We start from the raw sequence: 9,206 nt of genomic DNA, 5'->3' as shown, positions 1-9,206 counted from the left end.
TTGAGCGTCCAACTTCGGCTCAGGTCATGATCTCATGGTCTGTGAGTTCGAGCCCCGCGTCGGGCTCTGTGCTGACAGCTCAGAGCCTGGAACCTGCTTCGGATTCTGTCTCCCCCTCTCTCTCTCCTCCTCCTCCCCCGCTCACACTCTCTCTCAAAAATAAGCATTAAAAAAAATTATTTTTTTAATTAGCACGCTTAACCAATTCTAACTTAGGCTCTATTGAATTTGAGAAGTAGCTCCCAAAGGAGTTTTATTATTTTGAAATCATAAAAGGGGGAAAGTACATAATTAGAAAAAGAACAAGTGGCTGGCAGTGTTTTGAATTCTTGGGGAGGAAAAACTTCATCTACCCTCTTGGATTCTGTGTTTGGGAGCCTGCTGATTGACAAAAGACAGGCAAAAAAAAAGATGGACTTAGTATGAGGGAGTTCACAAAAATGCGACTTAAAGCGATAGAATTTGGGACCTTATAGATCATCTTGAGAGGGGAAAGGGGTAAAAGACACTTACAAATGACTTCTTAATAGAAGTTGGGGGTAGAAAGGGCAGTTATGCGGAAGCACGTGACTTAAAGAAAAAAGGATGGTAACTATAATCATTTTGTGAGAAAAGTCTTGAGGTGTCATGCCAACCATGTCATCACTAGTGATGAGATAATCTTCCCTGGTTGCTCCCTGAGAGGGGATTTATGACAATTGAGTTCTTTCGGGAGGCTTTGCTTTTAGGCAGAGGATTTCAGGAACTCAAATGTCTTCTACTCAAAACGTTTATGCCACAGTGGCATATTCCAGACCCCTTCATCAATATGGATCAAGTAGTTGGAATACTCAAGTCTTAAGTACCAGGTGAGTCACTCAAGTCTTTAATTTCATTCCTTTTATATTTAACTGAATCTGTCAAACTTGCATAAAGGCATTCTCCAGGGGCTTATACTAGCCTGGATTGGAATGTAACATATTTTAAGTTTCAATATAAAGGTATAATGAGGAAAATGTGCCCCCTTATGTACCTCCTTTTTTTAGGCTTGGGGCCTTCGATGAGCGTAATTCTTATGTCACTCCCCTGTCAAAAATCTTTTAGTGACTCAGTTGCAGGAGAAAAGCTTAAATACTGTAAAACAGTTCCAGTTATTCGAGACTCCGGAGAATGCCCTGCTCCCCTGCCAGCACTCCCCTAGCTTTATAGTAAGGCTCTCCTGTCCAGTCTTGCCAACACTATTTCCGTCTCCAAGTCAAAGAGCTAGATGTTTCCTTGCTATGTTGCCAAGACCATCTGTGCACACCTCCAGGACTGTGCTTGCCACACTTTTAGAAAAGACTTTTTAATTTACGGATTTTAAGCCTCTTGGCTCAGTCCTGTTTTGGTGTACTTTGTGCATATTATAGATACACTCAATATCTGAATAAATGAGTGAAACCTTATTTTCCTAGTGATTATAAATTAGGTGTCCTCCTTTAGGAAAAAGTGAGTCTGATGAGGGACGGGAATGGAAAAATGTTCACCATTATCCCAGATGACTGACCTCTCGCCTGCATAGTTTTTGATAAGGATCAAATACATGCTAGTTGCTACATTCTGGTCTCATGACTGCCTGTACATCTCACCCAGTTAATATCGAGCTGAATGATAAGCACCAGAGACATCTTGTGAAAGTATTTTAGGAGTAGAAACTTGAAGAAAACATTTATAACCTATGTACATTCCCTCCTCGTTGAACACTAAACGTATAACCACCAGCTTCATACAACAAAAGTGCAGCTCCTGCCCAGGGGCCTGTCCCTGTGCTGCTTAAACTTACTAAGTTGCTTTGTAAAACATCTCAAGAATTCCTTCCTGACTGAGCTCAGTGGTCCCACAGTTTTGGGAGCCCATATGGGGATTATGGAATGAATCCAAGTGCCTTGATAAGTCATCTTTATCCCCAATCTTTCTTACTTGATCCTTTTTGGAGATGTACTTAATAGTTTAACCTTCGGAACGTGTCTGTTCCCGAATGCTCAGGACAGAACCTTTTGCCCATGGCCACACTACGGGGAGGGACAAACTCCTGACACCTGGCTGGATCCCAGTACCTTGGCCGTAATGGTGTTGGGCTCAGAAACATCAGGCTCTCCCTGTTTTACCTGTTAAAACTTGTATTCTCCTCAGGCACAGGAAGGCCATACATGTCATTAGGAAGGCTGCTTACCTTAAGACTCCTGTATCAGGTTTCTTCCTAAATAACGCAGTGTGATCCCTCCATGAGCATAAAATCCAAGATATGTCTGTCTGACTGTGTGCTTCCTGAAAGGGACTGGTCGAACTATTACTTGGGGCACTCACCCAACAGGGGACCACTCCCTTGGGACTGGAGCATGGCTAAAAACTCACAAGAAAATTGCCTGGATTAGATAGGAATTCTATACTTTCATTTTCTCATGTCTCTCATTTGCCCTTACCCAGGGGTTGTTGGCATTCCCAGTCCTGCTCTCAGATTGAAAAGTAGTTCTAGCTTAGTTTTGTTATGCTTGATAGAGAATAACTGCCCCTTCTTTTTTTTTAATTTTTTTTTAAACGTTTATTTATTTTGAGACAGAGAGAGACAGAGCATGAATGGGGGAGGGGCAGAGAGAGAGGGGACACAGATCCGAAACAGGCACCAGGCGCTGAGCAGTCAGCCCAGAGCCCGACGCGGGGCTCGACTACCCCGGACCACACGGACCGCGAGATCATGACCTGAGCCGAAGTCGGACGCTTAAACCGACTGAGCCACCCAGGCGCCCCAGCTGCCCCTTCTTAAAGGCCAGGACCTCTACTCCACCCATTAATACTAGATCTAGAGACTTACAAAGGGGTATTATTATTGGTCACTGAATACATCAGTTTCCTTCAAAATGGAAGGAGGCAGCCCCATTCTTTGTGGCATTTCAGTCCATTCAACGGGCACCAGCACCCGCTGTAGTCCAGAAATGCAACGGGGAAGCAGAGGAGGTGACATCCCTTCTCAGGGAGTACAAGGAATCAGAGCAGTTGAGAAAGAGGGATGCCTACCTCCACTCTGAATCCAGGAACCTTAGAGCCAGTATTCCTGATGGGGATGGCATTCAGAAGCAAAAGGGGATTTTGGTAATGGACTCCTAGCTAATTAATGTACTCTCCTTGTTCTGTGGGAATTGACTATGGGATCAGCTTCCTCAATCCCAAAGGATTCCCTCTTAGGCTATCTCCCACTACATTGGAGTCAAATAAAAAGCACCCCAAGCTGTTGGACTATAAGAGATAGAAACCCAGTCCCCAAGGTGCACAGCTCCCTTGTAAACAGGTGGCTGTCCAGGGGCGCCCTGGGTGCTCAGTCGGTTTGGACGTCTGGACTTCGGCTCAGGTCACGACCTCACGGTTGGTGGGTTCGAGCCCCACGTGGGCTCTAATGCTGACAGCTCAGAGCCTGGATCCTGCTTCAGATTCTGTCTCCCTCGCTCTCTGCCCCTCCCCGCTCATAGCTTTGTTTCGGTCTTAAAAATAAATCAAACAAAACAGTGGCTGTCCAGATGCTATACATACCTCCCTCTTTTTCTGAAGTCACTATCTCTTTGCTTTTTGTGTGTCAGGTCTGGAATGTATCTTTTTTGTTTGTTTATTCATATTTGAGAGTGAGTGAGAGAGATAGAATGTGAGCAGGGGAGGGTCAGAGAGAGAGAGAGGAGAGAGAGATGAGAGAGAGGAAGATATAGAATCCAAAGCAGGTTCCAGGCATAGACCCCCATGTGGGGCTCGAACTCATGCCAAGATCATGACTTGAGCTGAAGTTAGACGCTTAACTAACTGAGCCACCCAGGTGCCCTAGATCTGGGATGTATCTTAAAAAGACTGGATGAACGTTGCACTGACTCTTACTTTATGTGGGGTGTTCTCCATCATTCATTTCCTGGGTTAATTTGAGCCAATTGTCTGGTTAGTTTACCTCAGGACAGGGACTTTAAGGAATATTCCCAAAGCAGCTGCCAAAACTCCTTTTGTTTGGGGGAAGTTCCCTGTCTTCTCCTGCCCAACATGGAGTGCCTATTTTCACTTTTGTTGGTGGAAAAAAGAAAGCGTGCATCTGCTCATTGTCAGAGCTCATTTGTCAGAGCGGAGGAGTTTTAGGACCAGGAGTCCTCTCTACTGCCCTCTGGGCTTTTACCAGCCTCCAGTCGTGCTGGCCGAATGCCACCTACTCCGCCTCCACCTTCTCCTCCTCCCCTCCTCCTGTTTTCACACCATCACTGGTGGGCTGGGCCAGGCCGACTTACGTACCGGCTCCTATACCAATCCTCCGTGCCTCCAGCACCATGGCTCCTGCTCCTCCTACCCTCACTATCAAAGGAGCAAAGATCACCCCTCCTGGACTTAAAACACCCACTTCAGATTTCCCCACAGGCGCCCCAGGTAAAAATCGGCACTGGAGAACAAACGGATTGACTTCTAGTGGACCAGCTGCAACTTATTCAGTATTTAAGCGAATTTAAATGTTTTTTTAAATAAGCATTAAAAAAAAATTTGGAGAGAGAGAGAGAGGTGCGTGCAGGGGAAAGGCAAGGAGAGAGAGAGAGAGAGAGAGAGAGAGAGAGAGAGAGAGAGAGAGGAGAATCCCAAGCAGGCTTCATGCTCAGTGGGTTAGCCCGATGTGGGGCTTGATCCCACGACCATGAGATCATGACCTGAACTGATATCAAGAGTCAGATGCACAGTGACACCTGAGTGGCTCAGTTGGTTTGGCGTCCAACTTTGGCTCAGGTCATGATCTCACAGTTCATGAGTTCAAGCCCTGCATTGGGCTCTGTGCTCTCATTACAGAGCCTGCTTCAGATCTTCTGTCTCCCTCTCTCTCTCAAAAATAAACAAACATTAAAAAGACAAAAACAAGTAGACTAAATAAAAAAGGTTTAGGAGTGCCTGGGTGGCTCAGTCAGTTGGGCGACCGACTTTGGCTCAGGTCACGATCTCGCAGTCTGTGAGTTCGAGCCCCGCATCGAGCTCTGTGCTGACAGCTCAGAGCCTGGAGCCTGTTTCAGATTCTGTGTCTCCCTCTCTCTCTGACCCTCCCCCCTTCATGCTCTCTCTCTGTCTCAAAAATAAATAAACATTAAAAAAAATTAAAAAAAAAGGTTTATAGGTAAAACTTTTAAGTAGCTTTCAAAATCTTTGGTAACCTGCAACTTTAAAGTTTGCTAAGTTAATGATAAATTGAGTTCATTGGATATCTGAGTCTTTTCCAAATAAAATAATACAACATGATTATTGAATGTAGGTTTCTCTGCTTTTGGCTTCTTATTGCAGAGAAACTGTGGGTACCTTCTGTTGGCAAATGTGCTTTACTGAAAGATTGTACTATGGAAAATCTATGTTTTTAGAAATTATGAAATGTATTCATGAATTTCAGCTCTAAAGAATTCTGGTGTAACAGTTCGCAATTGGTTACTACTTAATTTTCATTGGAGAGGAAGGTTTCTAAAAGTTAAAATTCTGCTAAATGTAAATAAGACTGATGGAAATAAGGAAATAATTCTGTAGGTAGGGAAGTAGGATATGCATGAGAAAAATATAAGGAATGGGAATACCTTCTGTTGAGAGAAAAAAAGGTAATTTTGAGATGGGTTGTTTAGAGGAAAAAAGGCTTAGAACACAATCAGAATGAAAAAAATTGTACGCTTGTGAAGGTAAATCTTTGGAAAAGAATTAAAAAAAAATTTTTTTAAATGTTTATTTTTGAGAGAGAGCGCAAGTGAGGAGCGGCAGAGAGAGAGGGAGACACAGAGTCCGAAGCAGGCTGCAGGCTCTGGGCTGTCAGCACAGAGCCCCACATGGGGCTTGAACTCATGAACTCATGAGATCATGAGAGATCATGACCTGAGCCAAAGTCAAACGCTCAACTGACTGAGCCACCCGGGCGCCCTGAGGAAAAGAATTTTATGTGTGATCAGGACTAAGGTTGAAATGGATGGATTTTAAAAGTACATGGGTACAAGACTGACGGGACACCTGGGTGGCTCAGTCAGTTGAGCATCTGACTTGATTTTGGCTCAGGTCATGATTTCAAGGTACAGGAGTTTGCGCCTGCGTTGGGCTTTGCACTGACAGTGAGGAGCCTGCTTGGGGTTCTCTCTCTCCCTCTTCTCCTCTGCCCCTCCTGCTTGTGCTCTCTCTCAAAATAAACTTAAAAAAAAAGTATGCTGGTGTAAGACTGAAATTCTGCTTTTCTGTACGCTAAGAAGACAAAGTTTTCTTGGATTGCTGGTCTGCTTTGATAAAACGTGAAAGTTTTTTCTTTATCTGCTCAGAAAACCAAAGCTTCTATGTTTTGTCTGTTTTCAGGTCTTTGATTACTTCAAGTTAAACTTTTTTTTTTTTTTAATTTTTTTTTTCAATGTTTTATTATTTTTGGGACAGAGGAGAGACAGAGCATGAACGGGGGAGGGGCAGAGAGAGAGGGAGACACAGAATCGGAAACAGGCTCCAGGCTCCGAGCCATCAGCCCAGAGCCTGACGCGGGGCTCGAACTCCCGGACCGCGAGATCGTGACCTGGCTGAAGTCGGACGCTTAACCGACTGCGCCACCCAGGCGCCCCAAAACTTTTTTTTATATTAAAAATTTTTTTTTAGGGGCGCCTGGTGGCTCAGTCGGTTAAGTGTCCGACTTCGGCTCAGGTTGTGATCTCGCGGTTCGTGAGTTCAAGCCCCGCTTCGGGCTCTGTGCTGACCGCTCAGAGCCTGGAGCCTGTTTCAGATTCTGTGTCTCCCTCTGTCTCTCTCTGCCCCTCCCCCGTTCATGCTCTGTCTCTCTGTCTCAAAAATAAATCAACGTTAAACAAAAAATTAAAAAAAAAATTTTTTTTTTAGTGTTTTATTTATTTTTGAGACAGAGTGTGAGTGGGGCAGGGGCAGAAAGAGAGAGGGAGACACAAAATCCGAAGCAGGCTCCAGGCTCCGAGCGATCAGCACAGAGCCCGATGCGGGGCTCGAACTCATGAACAGCAATATTATGACCTGAGCCGAAGTCGGACGCCCAACCGAGTCACCCAGGCACCCTGTGTGTCACTTCTGACTTCCTCAAAACTTAACTGATGACTAAAAGCCTAATAACATAAACACATATTTTGAATGTTATATGTATTATCCTATTCATAAAGTAAGCTACAGAAAATGTTAAAAACAATCGTAAGAAAAAATATTTGTATAATACTGTACTTCTCGGAAGCGCCTGGGTGGCTCAGTTGGTTAAGCGTCTGACTTTGGCTCAGGTCATGATCTCACAGTTCACGGGTTTGAGCTCCACGTCGGGCCTCTGTGCTGACAGCTCAGAGCCTGGAGCCTGCTTCGGATTCTGATTCTCCCTCTCTCTCTGCTCCTCCCCCACTCACGTTCTCGCTCTCTTAAAAATAAATATGAAAAAAAAAAACTAAAAAAAAAATACTGTACTTATCAAAAGAGGATCCACATATTGGTAGACCCACAAAGTTCAAACCTGTCTTGTTCAACTGTACTACTCTAGAGACACAATTATGATACAATTTTAGTGCTGGACGATAGTTGTACTGGGTCCTACGGCATACAAGAGAGGCAACCAATGTTTTCAGAGGTAAGAGGTGAGGAATGATGACATCATAGCTGGTATGTAGTTCTGGCATGAATAGAATGATAGATACAGGAAGTAGAGAGGACGGTATAAGGAGAGTTTAATTTAGGATGGGCCTTGGATGCCATACAAATTAATGGAGTATGGGCTTTATCTGAACACTTATTCAGAATACACTGAAGGATTTTAAGCAGGAATAACTTAATCAGACTTGTGTTTTCAAAGCATCATTACAGTGACTGCGCAAAGTCACAAAGATGGAGGCTTGAGAGCAGGCAAGGATACTAGTTATGATTATTGCATTCTATGGAGTCTCTAATAAGTACCAGGTGCTGATAACATTACTGTAAACATCCCCCAAAGGGAATGACAGCTCTCTATCCTGTAAAAGCAAAAATCTTATGTTGACTATTCCCGTTTCAATGTTTATTGAACTCTGCTAATGGCTGAAGAGGAAAACCTATATACACTATCATAAAATTCAGACCACGATTTATACCTGCAAGGAGGTACAAACAAAGTTACCACTAAAATTGTTTTAAGATTTTTTTTTTTTTTTCTGCAAAGCTGTATTGGACTATGTTACTACCTCCATAAGATTAGTAACGACTGCTGATTCTGGCCCCCAAATTATAAATGGTTGTCAGGCATACTACCAAAAAGGCATATTAAATTTTTGGCTTGTTCATTCTCCTAGTTTCCAAATCTGATGAGACATCCTTGTTTAATGGCCTTTTATATCATATTTGAATTGTCCTAAGGATTTCTTTGTTAAGTCTCTCTATTCCGTATACATGGTCTCTACCATAATTCAGACACCCTAATCTACGATCTTTAGCTAGAAATTTTGGAGAGTTGTAATTGGTTTTCCTCCCTGTTTTTTTGGAGGGAAGGGGTGGGGGAGGACAGCTGTTCCAGTCTATCCTAGACACTTTCTAAACTGACTGCTCAAAAATTTAACGACAATTTGCCAAACACAGAAGGAAGCCTGTCTTAATCCTGGCATTTAAATTTTTTCAGTATGCCTTTTCCATAGTTAATCATCTGCTTACACCTTTTCTCTGAAGAGAATTTCCTTACAACTTCCCTATTGTCTTGTTTCATTTGCTTTTAAGTCTGGCAGAAACTTCCTTAAGGATCTGAAATCGCTCCTTTCTTTGACCTCTCACTGGCCTGAGTAACAAGCATTTGCATTACTTAACATGTACAGTTCCTAGCACTAAAACCAGATCTGAAATTATTGAGAACAAAGGGTTATCTACTTGTATTCTGAGGTTTGAAATATTCTGTGGGGGCGTCTGGCTAAGTCTTGAGCATTTGACTCTTGATCTGGGGTCCTGAGTTCCCGCCTCATCTTGGGGCTAGAATTACTTAAAAAAACAAGTATAGTCTTAGTATATAGGCTTAGTCCATTGGGCTCAGGTCATGAATCTTCTGACTAGGAGTTCGAGCTCCCATCTAGAGTCTGGCAGCTCAGAGCCTGGGGAGCCTGCTTCAGATTCCGTGTCTCCCTCCCTCTCTCTGCCCTCCCCTGCTCACATTCTGCCTCTCTCAAAAATAAGCAAACATTAAAAAAAAATTAAAAACCAAACCAAATATATATATATATATA

This window comes from Lynx canadensis, chromosome D2 (genome assembly GCF_007474595.2).
Source record: "Lynx canadensis isolate LIC74 chromosome D2, mLynCan4.pri.v2, whole genome shotgun sequence".
NCBI lineage: Eukaryota > Metazoa > Chordata > Mammalia > Carnivora > Felidae > Lynx > Lynx canadensis.
The sequence above is the reverse complement of the archived record's forward strand: the minus strand, read 5'-3'. Positions refer to the sequence as shown.